General features: G+C 37.8%; 1 long non-coding RNA gene across 3 annotated transcripts in view; it reads right to left on the bottom strand.

Annotated features, from left to right (window-relative positions):
- Nucleotides 1–22,236, bottom strand: part of LOC129636264 (uncharacterized) — a 68,734-nt gene that overhangs the window by 1,115 nt on the left and 45,383 nt on the right. Inside the window, exons 2-3 of one of the 3 annotated variants that reach the window (XR_008706840.1) lie at nt 19,209–19,301; nt 5,928–6,127 (exon numbers count right to left, since the gene is read on the bottom strand). This is a non-coding gene — a long non-coding RNA (uncharacterized LOC129636264). Of the gene's footprint in view, nt 1–5,927; nt 6,128–8,176; nt 8,499–19,208; nt 19,302–22,236 lie in introns of those variants that run through there. The other 2 variants (XR_008706841.1, XR_008706839.1) reach the window with 2 other exon arrangements.

Genomic DNA, 22,236 nt, shown 5'->3' with positions numbered 1-22,236 from the left:
TTTCCTATAAATGCCCTCTCATTCCTTCTAAGTGGGGTATTAGGCACTATAGGCATAGGATTAGTAGTTGACCAAGAAAGGAATTAAATCAGGGTATTAACAGAAAAGACCACACACCCCTAGCATTCATTAGTAAAAGAATAATTCCAGTCACCCTGTAGAAAATAATCACTTTCCTGACTAGTTCTCTTATGACTCATAGGGTTGGCAAGGTTCTTCAGTTCAGTTCAGTAGATCAGGCGTGTCTGAATCTTTGCAACACCATGAACTGCAGCACACCAGGCCTCCCTGTCCATCACCAACTCCTGGAGCTTGCTCAAACTCATGTCCAGAGTTGGTGATGCCATCCAACCATCTCATCCTCTGTAGTCCCCTTCTCCTCCCACCTTTAATATTTCCCCGCATCAGGGTCTTTTTAAATGAGTCCATTCTTCACATCAGGTGGCCAAAGTATTGGAGTTTCAGCTTAAGCATCAGTTCTTCCAATGAATATCCAGGACTGATTTCCTTTAGGATGGACTAGTTGGATCTCTTGGCAGCCCAAGGGACCCTCAAGAGTCTTCTCCAACACAACAGTTCAAAAGCATCAATTCTTTAGTGCTCCACTTTCTTTATGGCCCAACTCTCACATCCACACATGATTACTAGAAAAACCACAGCTTTGACTAGATGGACCTATGTTGGCAAAGTAATGTCTCTGCTTTTTAATAAGCTATATAGGTTGGTCATAGCTTTTCTTCCAAGGAGCAAGCATCTTTTAATTTCATGGTTGCAGTAGCCATCTGCAGCAATTTTGGATCCCCAAAAAACAGTCTATCACTGTTTCCATTGTTTTCCCATCATTTGCCATGAAGTGAAGGGACCAGATGCCATGATCTTAGTTTTCGAATGTTGAGCTTTAAGCCAACTTTTTCACTCTCCTCTTTCACTTTCATCAAGAGGTTCTTTAGTTCTTTGCTTTCTGCCATAAGGGTGGTGTCATCTGCATATCTGAGGTTATTGATATTTCTCCCAGCAATCTTGATTTCAGCTTGTGCTTCATCCAGCCCAGCATTTCTCATGATGTACTCTGCATATAAGTTAAATAAGCAGGGTGACAACATACAGCTTGACATACTCCCTTCCCGATTTGGAACCAGTCTGTTATTCCATGTCCAGTTCTAATAGTTACTTCTTGACAGGAATACAGATTTTCAGGAGACAGGTCAGGTGGTTTTGGTATTCCCATCTCTTTCAGAATTTTCCACAGTTTGTTGTGATTCACACCGTCAAAAGCTTTGGTGCAGTCAATAAAGCAGAAGTAGATATTTTTCTGGAACTCTCTTGCTTTTTTGATGATCCAACAGATGTTGGCAATTTGATCTCTGGTTCCTCTACCTTTTATAAATACAGCTTGAACATCTGGAAGGTGATGGTTCATGTACTGCTGAAGCCTGACTTGGAGAATTTTGAGCATTACTTTGCTAGCATGTGAGATGAGTGCAATTGAGTGGTAGTTTGAACATTCTTTGGCACTGCCTGTCTTTGGGGTTGGAATGAAAACACCTTCCAGTCCTGTGGCCACTGCTGAGTTTTACAAATTTGCTGGCATATTGCATGCAGCACTTTCACAGCATCATCTTTCAGGATTTGAAATAGCTCCATGGAAATTCCATCACCTCCACCAGCTTTGTTTGTAGTGATGCTTCCTAAGGCCCACTTGACTTCACATTCCAGGATGTCTGGCTCTAGGTGAGTGATCACGCCCACTCGACTTCACATTCCAGGATGTCTGGCTCTAGGTGAGTGATCACACTATCGTGGTTATCTGGGTCATGAAGATCTTTTTTGTATAGTTCTTCTGTGTATTCTTGCCACCTCTTCTTAATATCTTCTGCTTCTGTTAGGTTCATATCATTTCTGTCCTTTATTATGCCCATCTTTGCATGAAATGTTCCCTTGGTATCTCTAATTTTCTTGAAGAGATCGCTAGTCTTCCCCACTCTATTGTTTTCCTCTATTTCTTTGCATTGATCACTGAGGAAGGCTTTCTTCTCTCTCCTTGCTATTCTTTGGAACTCTGCATTGAAATGGGTATATATTTCTTTTCCTCCTTTGCCTTTAGTTTCTCTTCTTTTCTCAGCTATTTGTAAGGCCTCCTCAGACAACTATTTTGCCTTTGTGCATGTCTTCTTCTTGGGGATGGTCTTGATCCCTGTCTCCAGTACAATGTCACGAACCTCCATCCATAGTTCTTCAGGCACTCTGTCGATCAGATCTAATCCCTTGAATGTATTTGTCACCTCCACTTTATAATTGTAAAGGATTTCATTTAGGTCATACTGAATAGTCTAGTGATTTTCCCTAATTTCTTCAATTTAAGTGTGAATTTTGCAATAAGGAGTTCATTTTCTGAGCCACAGTCTGCTCCCAATCTTGTTTTTGCTGACTGTATAGAACTTCTCTATCTTTGGCTGCAAAGAATATAATCAATCTGATTTTGGTATTGACCATCTGGTGGTCAATTCAGTATTAGTCTTAATACTGAATTTTATTAGAATTTTTTGTAATACAAACATATTTCAGAAAAAGAAAAGATTAGTAGCTGACATTTATTGAGTGCTATGTGCTAAGCATTTTACTTAAGTAATACACATGTTCTCATTCAGTCTTCCCAACAAATACTGATTACACTGATGTTTGCTAACTGCTAAGTTGCTTCAGTCGTGTCTGACTCTGTGTGATCCCGTAGATGGCAGCCCACCAGGCTCCCCCATCCCTGGGATTCTCCGGGCAAGAACACTGGAGTGGGTTGCCATTTCCTTCTCCAATGCATGAAAGTGAAAAGTGAAAGTGAAGTTGCTCAGTCGTGTCCGACTCTTAGTGACTCCATGGACTGCAGCCTTCCAGGCTCCTCCATCCATGGGATTTTCCAGGCAAGAGTACTGGAGTTGGGTGCCATTGCCTATGCTAATTACATAGGTTAATTAGCTTATATAAGACTATACAGATATTAAATGTTAGACATCATAAAAAAATCCATGTCACCCAGAGAATCAATGTAAAAACACTTCATAGAGCCTTGGAGGCCAAGCATGATTGGATCTCTGCCTATATCTCTAACCTTGTCTCTTTCAGACATCCAAATGTTCATATTTGTTTCTACTAATGCCCTGCAGATTTGCATTGAAAGGAAAACATCTATAGTTATTTCTAAGGTTTATTACTTAAAAGTTGTTAATTCTTTTTAATTTAAATTCATATCTTCAAATTAAAAATTGAGCCTAATATTTTTAAATTTGTACATCAAGTGCATTTATGAACTACACAATTGTTTTCTGAAATAAAGTCATGTTTTTATCATACTAAAAAATAAAACTATGCCCAATTTCATTTTTATTAGTTTGGGACAGTGCATAAATTTAGTTTCCAGTTTTGACCTAGATAATCTCTAATTCTGAGGCACTAGACCATTGTATGTTAGAGAAGGCGATGGCACCCCACTCCAGTACTCTTGCCTGGAAAATCCCATGGATGGAGGACCCTGGTGGGCTGCAGTCCATGGGGTCGCTAAGAGTCGGACACGACTGAGGGACTTCCTTTTCACTTTTCACTTTCGTGCATTGGAGAAGGAAATGGCACCCAACTCCAGTATTCTTGCCTGGAGAATCCCAGGGACGGAAGAGCCTTGTAGGCTGCCGTCTGTGGGGTCACACAGAGTCAGACATGACTGAAGCAACTTAGCAGCAGTAGCAGCAGCAGACCATTGTATGTATCAGTCACATATTATTATTGAGACTCAATGATTAAGAAACATTCTAATTTTTACTTAAGAAAATTTTCACATAAACAGATTCAGAACTAAAGTTAGCCTCTGCGTAACAATTGGACCAAAACTCAAGGACTATCATTTTTTTATCTTATATCCTTTGTTTTACACAAATATTTCTAAATAATGATTATATCTTATTTAGCACATTACATTCTGAGATTGCAAAATGGTAAATGAAGAAAAACATGGTTAAAAAAAGAAAGGACTAAGAGTATCAAGAGAAGTGAAGTGGAAACATAGGTGTAAACTGATTTTTTAATAAACAACAGACTCATAAGGGCAGAGGAAATAGAAAAGTCGTCTGTGCAAGTTAAACTTTGGAGGCAGGAGATTAAAGAATCCAGTTTTAGAAAAGGGGATGGAAAGATGAAACTCTTCCTGAAGGCTGCCTGAGACATGGGTGGTTTGGAAAGACTAAACAAGTGACATTTCTAAACCCAACTGGGATAAACATAGCATTTCTGAGCCCCAGAGTTGATAGACACAGCAGCTCTCTCTCTTCTCCAACATTTAGTGTCTTTGACACCTAGGAAACCATTTCCAGTTCTTCCCACACTTTCTTAGAGAATGATTGCAAAGGCTTCTCTTTAAACAACACAGAGGTTTGGAAGGAGGAAGAGAGGTGTGTAGTACAGTGGGGGGCAGAAATGGCCTGCATTTCCTCTGTTCCAGACACTGTCAGACCTCTGGACCATGGAACTCTTTTGAGAAAGAAGTTCTCAGTCTGGATTCCTGCTTCAAGTATCATCAGCTCCCACCATCTGGCCCCCAACAGCATTAACTTCATCCTCCTTGGAAGTGCCAGGATCAGTTTTATAAATCCCAAACCTTGATCAAGTAACTGTTCAACCACTCTCCCCATACCACAAGGTAAATTCCCATCTTGCAGGAAACTTTTAGCAGGTGAAGTGAAGTGGAAACATAGGTGTAAACTGGTTTTTGAATAAACAACAGACTCATAAAGGCAGAGGAAATAGGAAAGTCATCTGGGCAAGTTAAACTTCAGAGGCAGGAGATTAAAGAATCCAGTTTTAGGAAAGGGGATGGAACATGCCCCCTTGTTCCTGCTGTGTGCCCAGTGTGGGAGGCGGGGCTGGTGTGAAGTGTGCTCCCCTCCAAACAGGTTAATGAAAAGATGGTGTCTTATCTCCCATAGCTCTTTGTCCTCCTGGTGCTGCATTCCCCAACCACCGCTAGTGCATCTCCAATTCCATCTTCATGTTCTTCCTTAATTTCCACATCAGCACTTTTTATTGTTGTTTTTCGGTCGCTAAGGCATGTCCAACTCTTTGTGACCCCATGGATGGCAGCACACCAGGCTTCCCAGCCCTTCATTATCGCTAGGAGTTTGTTCAAATTCACGTCCATTGAGTCAGTGATGTTATCTAACCATCCCATTCTCTGTCATCCCCTTCTCCTTTTGCTTTCACTCTTTCCCAGGATCAAGGTCTTTTCCAGTGAGTTGGCTCTTCGCACTATGCAGCCAAAGTATTGGAGCTTCAATTTCAGCATCCAGTCTCCCAATGAATATTCAGGGTTGACTTCCTTTAGGATGGGCTGGTTGAATCTCCTTGGAGTCCAAGGGACTCCTAAGAGTCTTCTCCAGTACCACAATTCAAAAGCATCAGTTCTTCAGTGCACAGCTTTCTTTATGGTCCAACTCTCACATCCATACATGACTACTGGAAAAACCATAGCATTCAGCATTCTTACACTTTGCTAATCTAGCCACTTTTTAAGACTACTACAAGGTACTCAGGGAGGTTTTCATTTATCTCCATATACAATAAAATATCCCCACAATGATTTTCTACAAACTTTAATTATAGTACTTTCCTCATTGCCCTTAATGCATTTATCTATATCACACAAAAGCTTTTGACAGTCTTAAAAGCAGGAAATAGGTTATTCATCTTTGCATGCTCAATGACCAGCACAATTCTTGGCATAAATTATTTTTATATAAAAGCTTTTATAAATTGTTATTAAACACAAAAAGGAACAATCTTTTTAAGACTTTTCTGTGATTGTTTCTGGCTGCCAAAGTCTTTTCTATCCCCTTCTAAAATGATAATTTGACATGAGAACATTTATTCCGTAGTTATCTAACAATTACCTTCATTAATAACAGAGGATTTGATTTAGTGGGGTTTTAGGTTTATTTCGTTGACTTATTGAGCAAACTCCCGGAGATAGTGAAGGACAAGGAAACTTGGTGTTCCTCAGTTCATGGGGTTGCAACGAGTTGGACACGATTTAGTGACTGATCAAATGTCTCCATTATGTTTCTTAAGAAGAAAAATTGTCCAGGTGTTCCTGAAAGAGAACAAACATGAGGTTCTTCTGCTCTTGGTTCTGCTGCCAAAGAGCTGTGAACATGGACTTATTTGAACCTCAAAATCTTCAAGTATAAATCAAAGATGTAGACAGATGACGACTAAGATCCCATCTAAGTGTAATATTTTACTCTGAAAATTAATGAGTACATCTTAAATACTTTATAGAAGCTATGCGTGATTATAAATCTATGCACAATTTCCTATTTTTATTTTACTAATTATTCTAGGACAGCAAAAATATTCTGGAGAAACATGCTGGGGAAAATCCAGTTTTTGCTTTGTTGTCCATTTTTTTCTCTCCATTTCTACATTCTATTTTTCTAATCCAGTGAATCAGTTCATTTATACCAAAAACGCAAATACCCTTTGATTATTAAGTTACTTTTCATTAGTAAAATAGCCACATCATACTTTTTAAGTAATTTGTCTCATCTACAAAGAAAATGATTTGTTTCTTTTCTAGTGAATGCACTTTTTGATGATAACTTGAGCCTGGCCTACTTTATATGTGAGTGATAAAAAAAATATATACACAGGCTGCTTTGGGCACATGTGAGTGATTCCAGTAAGCATGTATCTTCTGAAAATGGCACTTTTTTATTTTAAAGAGAATTTTGCCTCACCATGTGACTATATTTGAGATTACATTATGAAATACGGCATGCATGATGAAATAAGAAGTGGAACTTGTATGATTTCTAACTGCCTTGCCAATAAAACCACCAGAGGGCTATTAAATAATCCCATTTAAAAGTATATGTTTGCAGGAGAAATAAGGCTTCCATACTTACTCTCTATAGGCAAGTATATATAGGCAAACTGAAAGATTTCATTAGTTTTATCTTGTAGGTTTTTTTCCCCCAATCTATAAAATTTCACTCTCTTATAGGTAAGCACAGAGTCTAGAAAATTCTGCTTTCTTTGAAACACTTTGGACCCAATTTATGAAAATAAGATGATTCTGCTTTTTTCGTGTATTTATGTCTCTCAGAGTTTTAAATAAGGATATACTTAATTTTTTTTGTCCATGGTCTGTAATTTTTTCAGTAGAGTTAATTTTCAATTCTGTGTTAGCTTTAAGTATACAGCAAAATGTTCAGTTATATATACATATATATTATCAGCAACTTTTTCATTATAGGTTATTACAAGGTTTTTGAGTATAGTTCCCTGTGCTATACAATATGTCCTTGTGGTTCACCTATCTTATTTTTCAAAATTTTTATCAGAGTATAGTTGAATTACAATGTTGTGTTTGTTTCCAATTACAGCAAAGTGAATCAGTTATACATACACATAGACCTACTCTTTTTTAGATTCTTTTCCCATATAAGCCACTTCAGAGTATTGAGTCTAGTTCCTTGTGCTACAGCAGGTCCGTATTAGTTATCACATCTTTTTTGCATATACACACTACTACACACTACTACTATATGCAAAATAGACGTGGTAACTAATACGGACCTGCTGTAGCACAAGGAACTAGACTCAATACTCTGAAGTGGCTTATATGGGAAAAGAATCTAAAAAAGAGTAGGTATATGTGTATGTATAACTGATTCACTTTGCTGTAATTGGAAACAAACACAACATTGTAATTCAACTATGCGGAGAAGACAGTGGCACCCCACTCCAGTACTCTTGCCTGGAAAATCCCATGGGTGGAGGAGCCTGGTGGGCTGCAGTCCATGGGGTCGCTAAGAGTCGGACACGACTGAGTGACTTCACTTTCACTTTTTACTTTCATGCATTGGAGAAGGAAATGGCAGCCCACTCCAGTGTTCTTGCCTGGAGAATCCCAGGGACGGGGGAGCCTGGTGGGCTGCCATCTATGGGGTCGCACAGAGTCAGACACAACTGAAGTGACTTAGCAGCAGTGTGTATATGTCAATCCCACCTTCCAACTTATCCCCCACCCCTGCTTATCCTATTGTAACCATAAGTTTGTTTTCTACATCTGCAACTCTGTTTATGTTTTGTAAACAAACTCATTAAGGATATACTTTAAAATGAATATTTACATGTACCTGAATATATCATTGAATCATAAATGCACATTGATTACTAATTTTTCATCATTACTCAGTTTAATATATTCAGTTTGTAGCATAAAGTATACTACTTAGACTTTAAAATTTTCAAAGAATCTGTAGCATTCATGCCTCTTCTTTCTAGAAGGCTTAAGGAGTTTTGATAGGGAGCAAGAATTGCCTGTTGCTGATTTCCTTTGTGAAAGTTCCAACTGGATGCAAATACTAATCAGTAGCTACAATGCTCCTCCTTAAAAGAGCCTTCTTTCATCTCTGCTTGTTTTCAGTTAATATCATTTTAGTTTTAATCATGATTTTCTGCAAAGATAAAAATGTATAGATTAATATAGCAGAAATCTGTAAAACCATCACCCAGAGTTAACTATAATGTATATTCTAATATATTTTCCATCTAGCAAAAGGGCTTTGTATGTAGATATACTACAGACATTTGATCCTGCCCCCCTATCTCCTTCCATCTTTTTCCAGAGATGTAGAAAGAATGTATTTCTTTCCCTTCATGATTATGTGTATGTGTATGTTCGTGTTTAGTTGCTGCATCGTATCTGACTCTTTTGCAACTCCATGGACTGTAACCCAGCAGGCTTTTCTGTCCATGGGGTTTTCCAGGCAAGAATACTTGAGTGGGTTTCCATTTCCTTCTCCAGGGAATCTTCCAGACCCAGGGATGGAACCCATGTCTCCGACATTGCTAGCAGATTCTTTACCATTCTTTAAGGAAACTGTATGTGTATATACACACACACATACATATATGTTTATAAAATATGTTGTCAGTAATATTTACATATGTTATATAGCATGATCTGATCATTTTTAACATGTTTTTTATTCACTTAAAGTTATATATTTGAAGTTTACCTATTTTGATGAATATATCCTTTATTTCAGGTTATTCCATTATTCAGTTCAGTCAGTTCAGTTGCTCAGTCATGTCCAACTCTTTGCGACCCCATGAATGACAGCACGCCAGGCCTCCCTGTCCATCACCAACTCTGGGATTATTAGACCATACTAAATTTATCCATTCTTCAATGAAAGAATATTTTATTGTTTCTAGATTTTTACTACTAAAAGCAATGCTGATTGAAGATCCTTATGAAGTTTTCCTAAAACCATGAACACAATTTTATCAAGAGTGTATTTTCTCTAGCTGTCGAATTCCTGGGTCAGAGGGTCATTGCTTTGTGCTTCTAAAGCTTCTAAATGTGTGTGATAAACAAAAAAACAGCAGGCACATTTTATCTTCATAATATATTCTCTTCTCTATCTTTGCCACATAAATGAATAATTAATTTCAAATAACTTACTGGTAGGGAGATAATAAACTTTTCCAAGGCGAATTGTATAACATCCCTCTCCATGGTGGCAAGTAAAGGTTATTTCTCCTTTAAAAAATGTCCTTTACTCTTGCTTCAGAAAATAAAAAATAAGGAGCTTTTTGAAGTGTAATGGTCCCAACCTGCAATCCAGCTAATGAGAATTTCTTTACTTTTTTTTTTTTTTGGAACTGCACAGTTCCTAATGCCTTCTCCTAGCACATGACTCCTACAAACAGTTGCTTCACTCTACTCATCTCACACATGTAAAGAATAAAAAGAGAGGGAGAGAAGAGAGAGGAAATAACCTTTTCTAGGATTAGAATTCTTAACAAAAACCTGTTAAGTTATTATATCTGTTATAAAAACATATGGGAGCTAAGATATGTTTAGCACCTCTAACAATTGGTGATTTAAAGACTTTAAAGTGTAAAATGAAAATAACTGATTTGAAAAGTGATGTCTTTGAAGACTAAAACCTTAACAATATACTGAATACATGATTGATTAAAAATATCACTTTTATCCAGTTTCATTTCTTGTGGACTTTTTCTCTATCAATACACAGCATGCTGATAAAGAGTATCCACAGCAGACAATTACTTATTTACCAATTCCATTGACGCATATTGCTTAAGTGTGTACTTAGAATAAAACGATAACTGTGATGAGTAATTTTATGTGTCAACTTGGCTATATCCTAGTGCCAGTTGATTCATCAAACACATCCTTAATATTGTTTTAAATGTACTTTTTAGATGTGATTAAGCTTAAATCAGTAGATATTGAGCAAAGCAAATTACCGTCCCAAAGGCATGTGAGCCTCACCCATTCAGTTAAGGACTTAAGAGCAAAGATCAAGGCTTCTGGAGCAAGGAGCAATTAGTCACAAGACTGGGACATAGAAATCCAGCCTTAGTTTCCAGCCTGGAGACTTCAGACTCAAAACGACAGCGTCAGCAGCTCCCTGAACTTCCAGATTGCCTGCCTGCTTGCTCCACAGACTCGAAACTCGCCAGCCCCCACAGCACATGAAACAATTCCTTCAAATGTTTCTCTTTATAGTTTTCACTTCACTTTGGAGTTTTTCTATATTTTCATTTACTTTGTACATATTTTTCTTTACAATCCTCAGCAGTTATAATGTCTATTTATTATAAAAACTGGTATCTGCTAATTGCAACAGCTTGGTCATCTTGTGGGTGGTCTCCGTTGATTGCTTGTTCTCTGCAGTATGAATCATCTACTTCTAGCTGTCGTAGGAGTAATGATTTTGGACAGTGTGATAGTTAATTTTTTTTTTTTTTTTTGAGGAAAGGAATAGCGATTTTATTCAGAAAACCAAGTGTCGAAGAAGGTGGTGGTTAGTGTCCTAGAGTACCGTCTTATAGGGGTCTGGATGTCAGTTTCTTTTATAAAACAGAGAGAGAGGAGGTGAGGAAGTAAAATCTGTGATAGTTAATTTTATATGTCAACATGACTGGGCTAAGGGGTGCCCAGATAGCCAGTAAAACATTATTCTTGAGTATATCTGTGAGGCGGAGAAGGCGATGGCACCCCACTCCAGTACTCTTGCCTGGAAAATCCCATGGACGGAAGAGCCTTGTGGGCTGCAGTCCATGGGGTCGCTAGGAGTCGGACACGACTGAGCGACTTCACTTTCTCTTTTCACTTTCATGCATTGGAGAAGGAAATGGCAACCCACTCAAGTGTTCTTGCCTAGAGAATCCCAGGGACAGGGAAGCCTGGTGGGCTGCCGTATATGGGGTCACACAGAGTCGGACACGACTGAAGTGACTTAGCATAGCATAGCATAGCATATCTGTGAGGGAGTTTACAGGAGAGATTAGCATTTGAGCCAGCAGATTAAATAAAGAAGGTCTGCCCTCACCAGTGTGAGTGGGCATCATCCGTCCATTGAGAGCCCAAACAGAACAAAATGTAAAGAAAGGGTGAATTCTTTCTCTCTTTTCTTGAGCTGGGACATTCTTCCTCTCCTGCCCTCAGACATTGAAAGTGTTAGTCATTCAGTCATGTCCGACTCTGTGATCCCATGGTCTGTAGCCCACCAGGCTCCTCTGTCCATTACGATTCTCCAGGCAAGAAAACTGGAGTGAGTTGCCATGCTCTCCTCCACATTGGAGCCCCTAGTTTTTTGGTCACTGGACTCAGACTGACTTATAACACCTCCTTTCTTAGCTTTGCTGGTGGTTCAGATGGTCAATAATCTGCCTGCAATGCAGGAGACCCAGATTTGATCCCTGCGCTGGGAAGATACCCTGGAGAAAGGAATGGCTACCCACTGCATTATTCTTGTCTGGAGAGTTCCATGGACAGAGGAGCCTCCTGGTGGCATGAAGTCCATGGGATCTCAAAGAGTCAGACATGACTAAGTGACTTTTGCTTTAACCTCTCAGCCTTTTAGCCAATTCGCATAACTAAACTCCTCATCTATTTCTCTACATATCCTATAGGTCTGATTTTCCAGCTAATCCCAACTAATACAGATTATATGATTGATATTGTGAATGATACATTATAGACCCTACATACTGTTTGCTTTCCTTCTGAAGGAAATACTATTCAAGGTAATTTTAAAACATTAACCCTCAGCTAACTTTTTAAACTGTCATCAATTTTATTATAATTTTTATTAGCTTCAATTTTTAAATTTCATGTTTAGATTTAGATTTCTGACATTGATTTTTATTTTTATAAATTATGTGCTGAAATATTATTTGTCTTGCATGCTGGAGTCATGGACACCCCCTTAAACTGAGCACCCCACATGAGTACTCCATTTGTTTCTGCATGAATCTCATCCATCCTCAGAGGAAAAAAGGCGTCTGATTCTGGTCTGGGTGTGTGTCAGCATGGTGGGTCCATTAATGCTCTGTCCAACTGGTGCTTGTCGATGCTAAATGATTTTTACACCATGACCCCGGAGGATGAATGCTCCAAATGGGGGTTGAATCTCTGTTCAGATTACTATTTCCACAGCGACCATTCCCTCTGCCTCTATCAGTGGCATGGACACACACAAAATTGAAGTCACAAAGATCTTAACCCTTTCCAACACAGGCTGAGGAACAGGTAATTCATATGTGGTATCAGAATTATTTAAGTTCTCTGCTTGTCTGTGAACATACGTTCTACCCATCTTAATCTTGTTAAAACAGCTCATCTCTCCACTCTGATTTCTTCCCTAAAATTAACAGTGTTGAGTCCCTTGGACACCAAGGAGATCAAATTGTCAATCCTAAAGGAAATCAGTCCTGAATATACATTGGAAGGACTGATGCTGAAGCTGAAACTCCAATACTTTGGCCATCTGATGCAAAGAACTGACTCATTTGAAAAGACCCTAATGCTGGGAAAGATTGAAGGCAGGATAAGGGGACAACAGAGGATGAGAAGGTTGGATGGCATCACAGACTCAATGGACATGAGTTTGAGTAAGCTCCAGGAGTTGGTGATGGATAGGGAGGTCTGACGTGCTGCAGTCCATGCCATTGCAAAGGGTTAGACATGACTGACTGAACTGAAAAAATTGAAAATGGTATTCTTAACTGACATCATGAAAAAATTCTACTACAAACTGGATATATCTGTTTCCTATGTTGTCAACAAATAAACCTATGAACCCAAAAGTTATTTATAGTCACCATTTTAAAGTTAAATTTTAAAAACAATGCCCAGAGGTTCACTTCTAATATCAGTTTCAATACTATGGCATCAGCTTTTACTCCATTCCACCATTTCTCTACTTTTCCTCACCACTATGATTTCCACTGCATAAAATGTTATATATAGAAACGGCATTCAAATTGCTTATGGAAAAGTATTGTCTACTTATACATGAATACACATATTATCTTGTTCATTCACTCACTGTTCAATCTTGTGTATTCATTTACTAGTTTTTGCATCTGCTTCCTTTTTAAAATTGTTTTACCTTCTACTAAGACAGTGCAGATTTGCCAGCTAGTAGACTACCAGAAGAGAAGGTAATGGCACCCTACTCCAGTACTCTTGCCTGGAAAATCCCATGGATGGAGGAGCCTGGTAGGCTGCAGTCCATAGGGTAGCTGAGGGTTGGACACAACTGGGCGACTTCACTTTCACTTTTCACTTTCATGCACTGGAGAAGGAAATGGCAACCCACTCCAGTGTTCTTGCCTGGAGAATCCCAGGGACAGCGGAGCCTGGTGAATCATTCCCAGGAAAGAATCATTTCCCAACTGTTCCTTATTTGTGACTTAGGAAAAACAACATTTCTGGACCTCTAGTTCCTTGGATTAAACTTGAAAGTAACAGAATCATCTTTTACATTTCTTTAAAAAAGTAGATAATGATGTGTTAATATAAGAAACATAGTAAGTGGTCAATAGAAGTTTATTTTTTCCACCGTATAACATGTAAGTCTATTCTGTTTGGAATTTTGCCATCGTTGTTTACTCACCTACTGTGATTTGCCTCTGTCATTACTTGTATTATCCAGAGAGTATTTAAATTGATAAATTTATCTTCTGCAAACTGTACATAAGGTGTTGTATGCCATAGACTAATTTTTGACCTTCCTAATGTAGTCAGGTTAATTACCAGTTAATGAAAAACATTTATTTTGCCTACAATAAGGTGCTCAGCAGGAATTTTCTACTTAATTAATAGTGACATGTTATATGAACCTCCACTGGCATTTTGCACCCAATTCAAAGCAATTTCAGAGATGAATAATTCACAATATATTTGAATATGTTTTTGCCACTCATGATAACTATTCATGGTAAAGAATATTTTATAAACAGTGCATAGCGATTACTCAAAGTGATTTCAGTTTCTACATAAACAGCAAAAAATAGGTTGAAGAATACATCTTTGTCTCAAGAATAGATATGAAAGTCCTTTTTAAAAAATTAAACTGTGCTCTAGCCCTCAGTAGAACTCCTCTCAATGTTTTAAATATTAATATTTAATTACTGATCTAATTATTTTCCAAATGAATATATAAAACATGCATTAAATGGAAAAAAAGTGTCTAGTCCACTTTTACAAAATTAGATAGTCTTTAAGATATGTCTGATTATGATTGTTAAAGGAGTCAAACTAAAGGAGTTTTATATGCAAAGTAATTTAAACTCTATTAAATGGATAAATACTTAGAAGATTTTTTAAACAGTGAGCTAAGGAGTAATCCTTTAAATGGAGCTGTGTGTGTTTGGGAAGTCAGATAAAGTATGTTCCCTTCAAAAACACTTGAAGCTTTAATCACAGGAAAACCCAGCTTTCTAACTTCACTTTGTTATAAATTTCACCTGAGAATCTCTAGGGTTCATGTATAAACTATCTCAAACATTCTGAAAACCCTGAGAATCAGTAATCTTTACAGAGGTTGTCTTTTTCTACTAATCTCTGCCTTAATAATCTCAGGTCAGCTAATTTTTGAAATAAATAAGAGGCAAAATGTTGTGACTCAGAAATGCTAATAAAATATACCATATTCTGAAATAGAAATCAAGAATTCTTATGCACTCTCAGTTATTAAAATATCTTGAAAGCATCAATGTTTAATCCTTTAAACTATATCTCCTGCTGCTGCTGCTGCTGCGTCGCGGCAGTCGTGTCCGACTCTGTGCGACCCCATAGATGGCAGCCCAAAAGGCTCCTCTGTCCCTGGGATTCTCAAAGCAAGAATACTAGTTGTATTATAACTTGGATTTAGGAAAACCAGATGATTTCGATTATTAGGTGTACCAGTACAAAGAGAAAAAGACCTGATGTGAGGGACACGCGTGAGTGACCTGAGGAGATCGATTTTGCAAGGACTGAGAGAATAAAATTTTATCTCCTTCAATATTTTACTTAAACATGGCTGTGGTTTTAACTGCATTGAATGCATTGCAATGATGTCATATTTTACCCCATCTATAGGTTAGAAAAACAAAATTACCACCATCTAGCTATCTCACCCAGAGAAGGCAATGGCATCCTACTCCAGTACTCTTGCCTGGAAAATCCCGTGGATGGAGGAGCCTGGTAGGCTGCAGTCCATGGGGTCGCTAAGAGTCAGACACGACTGAGCAACTTCACTTTCACTTTTCAGTTTCATGCATTGGAGTAGGAAATGGCAACCCACTCCAGTGTTCTTGCCTGGAGAATCCCAGGGACGGGGAGCCTGGTGGCCTGCCATCTCTGGGGTCACACAGAGTTGGACACGACTGAAGCGACTTAGCAGCAGCAGCTGTTTCGTTTTCACACACTTTAGATCAAAAGAGATGAATTTTTACAGAAAGTGTTGATAAAACCAGAAATTCTTGACAAAGCATAAAATGTAGATAAAGACATAACCACAAGTTATGATTTTATTTTGAAACCTACACATTCTCTTCACCCCCATCTGAACCTTCTCACTATTTCAGTATAAAACTAAGTGATGCAGGGATTGTTTAATTGTATAGCTTAAAAAAATGGGGGCTTTCCAGGTGGTACTAGTGGTGAAGAGCCTCCTGCCAATGCAGGAGAGGAAGGCGACTCAAGTTCAATCCCTTGAGTCAGAAAGATCCCCTGGATGCAGTCCATGGGGATGCAAAGAGTTGGACATGACTGAAGATGCATGTATGCACACACATACACGCAGCTAAAAATAACACATCACTGTAAAAGCTACTCTCAGTGAAGAGCCTACATAACTCTGTGGTAAAGACCTAAAATCGAGGTTCAATATTATATGTTGTCATCTGGTAAAATCAGGAGGGCTTTAAATGATCTAACTGCAATGTTCCGTCCCCATTCTGCCCCCACAGTTAAGGTCCCCAAGCCACACAACCCTCCTTTTCAAATGTACTGGGTACACTTGATCATCTTGGGAAGTAGGTATTAGGTCCTTGCCAGTCTGTGGAGTAGTTCAACTATCCAATTACACTTTTCATGGGAACCAAGAGGCCAGCCACCCTCTTGATACTGTAGGATGTGTACCTCGCAGGGCCTCTGCTTGTTCAATCTGTTCCCAAGTGCAAGGCCCTTGTGGCCCTGAGGTTTGGGTCCTTGTCCCCCAAGCTATGTTTGGCTACCCTCATAAGCCTGGGATGGGAATTACATCCTTAATAATAGACTGAATAGGAAGCAATTAAAACTATGTGTGTGTATATATAAATATGTACACACACACACACACATATGCTTTAACCTGCAATATAACAAATTTCATTAATTTTAATGAATTCCTTGTTGCACACCACCTGGGTCAGGCTGAATTATCCTTCATACTTTCTTTACAATCTAATATTCTGCTTAAGATTTTTGTATGAATGTTCTTGAAATTTATCGGCTTGTGATTTTCCTTTATTTTGCTGTCCTTGTTAAGCTTTGTTTTAAGATGTTTATTTGCCTCATAAAATATTTAAAGGAAATTTCACTGCTTTTTCTCTAAATCTGAGAAAACTTGAACTTCATTTGGATTACTGCCTACACAGATGTCTGGTAGAATTCATCAGTGAACCCAACTATGTTTGGAGTTGTTTAAGGGAAAGATTGCTGATTATTAATTGAGTCTAGCTTTAGTCATAATTCAGTTTTCCTTCTCCTTTCATAAGTTTTACTAATATTTTACCAATGATTTTTAGATTTTTATCTTCATTTTCTTATCTATTGCCATAAAGTGATTTGAAATAAGTTTTTATAAACTTTTGTCTAATTCCTTTTGCTCTATGGTCTCTTTGGGGTTTGTTCATGCTGACTTGTCTCCTTGTATACATAATTTTTTTAACTGAATTACAGACACTGCCAAAGAAAAACTGCAAGAAAAAAATTTTCAGCACCTAAATCCTGCTGCATTCGGCATCAGAGGTCAGAGACACTGGCAACCCTAACCTATCTTAATCTACACAAATAATGAGAAGATTCTGAGCTGGCTTTAAGTCTTTCACCCATGTATATTCCTATTACACCTGTAACCTTTAAACAAATGATTCCCAGTCAAAATTCTAGGAGTGTTACCAAGATTTTCCACCTATGCCTAGATGTGCCATAAACTTCAATTTTTGTTCCTCTTATCTCATGGATGTTCTGATGAACTGTCTTTGATCTGTTTTTTTTTTTTAATCTGTAATAACATTCTTTTGTTCATGTTCTATTTTATCTGATATTAGAATAGCCACTTTAGTTTTCTGTCATTTCTGTTTGTATATTTTTCTCATTATTTTACTTTCAATCTGCTCATATGTTCAAATCTGCAGTGTATGTCCTGCAGCAACATATAATTAGAAATTGTTTATTTTAACCATTTTGACAAACTCTGCCTTTTGACTAGATTGTTTAATCCACTCATATTTAGTGTTATTGTATATATAATTGGATTTATGGCTTGAGGTTTAGTTTGATTTTTGTATATATCCTATGCTTTATGTTCATCTGTCCTTAACTGCTTTCTTTTGTATTAAGTGAATATTTTCCAGTATAACATTTTAACTTCTTTAATAAATAAAAAGAATAAACAAATAAGAGAGGAGGAGGGGGAGGGAAACTCCACATTCTTTGGCTGTAGAGATGTTATATTTCCTCAAATAATCTTGCTCCTTGTCTGCTTAGATCTAAAGGATTTACTATTAATATATCTTATCTTCAAGTGAATCATACACCTAAAGTAAATGACCTTGAGTCAATTAATTTGAAAAGTTTCCAATTGTTGAAAGACACACAGTTTTGCCAGCTTTGAAGTATTCTAAGAAACAAGCCTAAGTAGGCTCATACAGGAGGACTGTTCTCTAAATGTATTTCAATTTGCATAAGGAGAGGTCTCAGTGCAACTGACCAAGAAAGCGGCAAACCCAAGTAGTTCATCTGATGTGTCCAGCAGTCTGTAGGGATCTGCTGTCCTTATGGGATGGTGACTGACATTTGGTTTGTCAAGAAGCCTGTTTTGGTTTCTTAGAGAAAGGTAATGGATCTGAGGTTATCAATGGATCTGAGGTTATCATTGTATTGGGCTTAGCAGCTCAGCTAGTAATGCTTTACTCTAACTAGAGGAGGAAAATGACAACTCATTCAGTATTCTTGCCTGAAAGCTCCCATGGACAGAAGAACCTGGCAGACTACAGTCCAAAGGGTTGAAAAAAGTCAGACGTGACTGAGCGACTAAGCACATACACACAGATCATCCTGGAAGTAGTAAACTATTATCCATGACATGTTTAAACAAATATTGACTCTCTTGCATTTTCCTTATGTTTAATGTTGTTTTTTATTTCAACTAACTCAAATGCAAATATTTTCAAAAGTTTATAATTCAAATTTAAACTACAGCTTATTTCAAATCCCTTATAAAATGCATAACAGTTTTGATTTAAAAGTAAATAAAGGTTGCATTTAGAAAATAGATATTAAGAGAAATGCAAAAAATTTCAGACATATACAGTAGATTTTGTATTTCTCATAATCTTTAAAGGAAAAGTTATCAGATATACTGCAATAATGAGATAAATAGTATACCAAACATTGGAAAATATAAAAAAAATGGAAAATAACAGATTGATTCTTGCTTGTTTTAACATTATTCCACATATGAGAATCTTTTTTAATACATTATATCTTAAAAATCAATCTGATAATGAATTGAACGCAAGGTTAGTCTTAATTAATTCAGTCTCCTGTGAGACAGCATAAATGAAATATAATTAATTTTAATCTTTACCTTCTTCACATTGGAAGGACTGATGCTGAGCTGAAACTCCAGTACTTTGGCCACCTCATGCGAAGAGTTGACTCATTGGAAAAGACCCTGATGCTGGAAGGGATTGGGGGCAGGAGGAGAAGGGGATGAAGAAGAGGATGAGATGGCTGGATGGCATCACCGACTCGATGGACATGAGTTTGGGTAAACTCCAGGAGTTGGTGATGGACAGGGAGGCCTGGCGTGCTGCAATCCATGGGGTCGCAAAGAGTCAGACATGACTGAGTAACTGAATTAACTGAACTGAACTGAACCCTTTAAAAAATGAGAGGAAACTTCTGTTTCAACCTTGCTGGGATAGTATTTTAGCTTAATAACAGAGTGAAAATATATGGAAATCAGTTAAATACCCTTTTGGATTTTTTAAGAAGCATTGGCTCTATCCTGAGTATTTCCTCATTGACATTAATGCAGTTTACCCAATCAAAAGCTACATTAAAAAAAAAAAAAAGCTACAATAAATTCTCTGTCTTTGCTGCATTTGTCAATTATACTCCTTTCAGGTCACTACCCTCTCCCCAAACTTTTATTATTAAATTACCTTGATGAAGTGATGCTTAAATTTCTCCTTGGTACTTTCTGAAGTTATGACACTAATTTTCATTCAGGTTCATATCACCATCTATCAGACTTTTTCTTGAGAATCTGTTCTAGCAAATACACACACACTCACACACACAAAGTGCCTCAGGCTTTGCAATATTTCACACAGAGATCCTTAGAGGGAAAAAAATAGCTGGTGTTAAGAAAAATGGAGATATATACCTATGGCTGATTCATTCACGTTGAGGTTTGACAGAAAACAGCAAAATGCTGTAAAGCAATTATCCTTCAATAAAAAATATTTTTTTTAAAAAAAAGGTAAAGAAAAATGGAGGAGACACTACCCACTACAATAACTATAAAGACATATAAAAAATAAGCAACAGTGCTCTGAAAATACAGTTCATATACAGTGAAAACTAATACCAATGTGCAATTCTGATACCTGTAAGAAACATACACTGAAAAGAAAACACGATTTACACCTTACCCAGAATTTATATAAGAGCATATTTGAGATCTGTCTCATATGATTCAGACAATCTGCCACACAATATTAAAATACTTTGCACCTTCCTGATTCTTGACTTAGAGACCTAGCATCTCTAATCACTAAAATATTGAAGTATCATGTCTACCCTGAAGGAACTTATTAATTAAGCAGCCCAGCCCAAATTCCTCTCACACTCTCCTTTATCAGTTGTTACTACAGTTTTACAACATTAATTATAGTCTGCAGCTCCCCCCAAAACATCTAGGCTAAAAGCAAAGTGTAAAGCGAATAAAAGTATTACATTTGTTATTTGTTTTCTGGTCCCATCACTTCATGGCAAATAGAAAGGGAAAGTGGAAGCAGTGACAGATTTTCTTTGGCTCCAAAATCACTGTGGACAGTGACTGCAGCCACAAAATTAAAAGATGCTTGCTGCTTGGAAGAAAAGCTATGACAAACTTAGACAGCGTATTAAAAACCAGAGACATCACTTTGGAGACAAAGGTCTATATAGTCAAAGCTATGGTTTTTCCAGTAGTCATGTATGGATATGAGTTGGACCCTAAAGAAGGCTGAGTGCTGAAGAATTGATGCTTTTGAACTGTGGTGTTGGAGACAACTCTTGAGAGTCCCTTGGACTGCAAGGAGATCCAACCAGTCCATTCTAAAGGAGATCAGTCCTGGGTGTTCATTGGAAGGACTGATGCTGAAGCTGAAACTCCAATACTTTGACCACCTACTGCGAAGAGCTGACTCATTCAAAAAGACCCTGATGCTGGGAAAGATTGAAGGCAAAAGGAGAAGGGGATAACATTGATGGACAAGAAATGGTTACACAGCATCACTGACTCAATAGACAAGAATTTGAGCAAACTCTGGAAGGTAGTGGAGGACAGAGGAGCCTGGAATGCTGCAGTCCATGAGGTAGCAAAGAGTCAGACACATCTTTGCAACTGAACAGAAACACCATCTTTAAAAGATTGAGAAGGCAGAGCAGATTCAAGGGGGAAGAACTCTAGCAGCATGGCAAATATCATAGTAAGTGGTGATGCCTGTGATTAGAGAAATCTTGTGAGCAAGGTTAAAAAAGGATATCATAAATAATACTCAAACAGTGTTAACCATAATGGGGAAAATGATAAATGGAACTGCATAAAATGAAAAACTTATCAAAAGACATCATTAAGAAATTGAAAGGACAAACCACAGCCCAGGAGATGATATTTTCACATGTGCCTAACAGAAGACTCACAAAGAACTTCCAGAAATCATAAGTCAAAGCCAGGGAAGCTAATAAAGCAACAGGAAAATATCTTAAGCATATATTTATAAAAGGAAATACCCAGATTGCCAATAGCATGAGAAAAGTTGCTGAAATTCATTACATACTCAGTAGCTTAGTCATGTCCAACTCTTTGCAACACTGTAGACTGTAAACCACCAAGTTCTTCTGTCCATGGAATTTTCCAGGCAAGAATACTGGAGTAGGTTGCCATTTCTTTCTCCAGGATATCTTCCCAACTCAGGGATTGAACACATATGTCTCCTGCATCTCCTGCATCAGCAAGCAGCTTCTTTACCACTGGGCCACAGGGAATTAGTCAAGTCCTAAATCTAAATAGACCCATTCCTACTGCTGCTGCTGCTAAGTCACTTCAGTCGTGTTCAACTTTGTGTGACCCCATAGATGGCAGCCCACCAGGCTCCTCTGTCCGTGGGATCCTACAGGCAAGAATACTGGAGTGGGTTGCCATTTCCTTCTCCAATACCCATTCCTATGACTCTGTAAATTGACTCCTAGGCAAGCAGCCAAAAGAAAATCACACATATGTAAAAAAGTATACGAGTCAGATGTCTATCAACAGAAAAAGAAATAAAAATATAAATCACTGCATTGCCTTAGTCAGCCTGGGAAAGTATAACAAAAACACCATTGACTGAGTGGCTTAATCA

This window comes from Bubalus kerabau, chromosome 21 (assembly GCF_029407905.1).
Source record: "Bubalus kerabau isolate K-KA32 ecotype Philippines breed swamp buffalo chromosome 21, PCC_UOA_SB_1v2, whole genome shotgun sequence".
In the NCBI taxonomy this organism is placed as follows: Eukaryota; Metazoa; Chordata; class Mammalia; order Artiodactyla; family Bovidae; genus Bubalus; species Bubalus kerabau.
The sequence above is the reverse complement of the archived record's forward strand: the minus strand, read 5'-3'. Positions and strand labels throughout refer to the sequence as shown.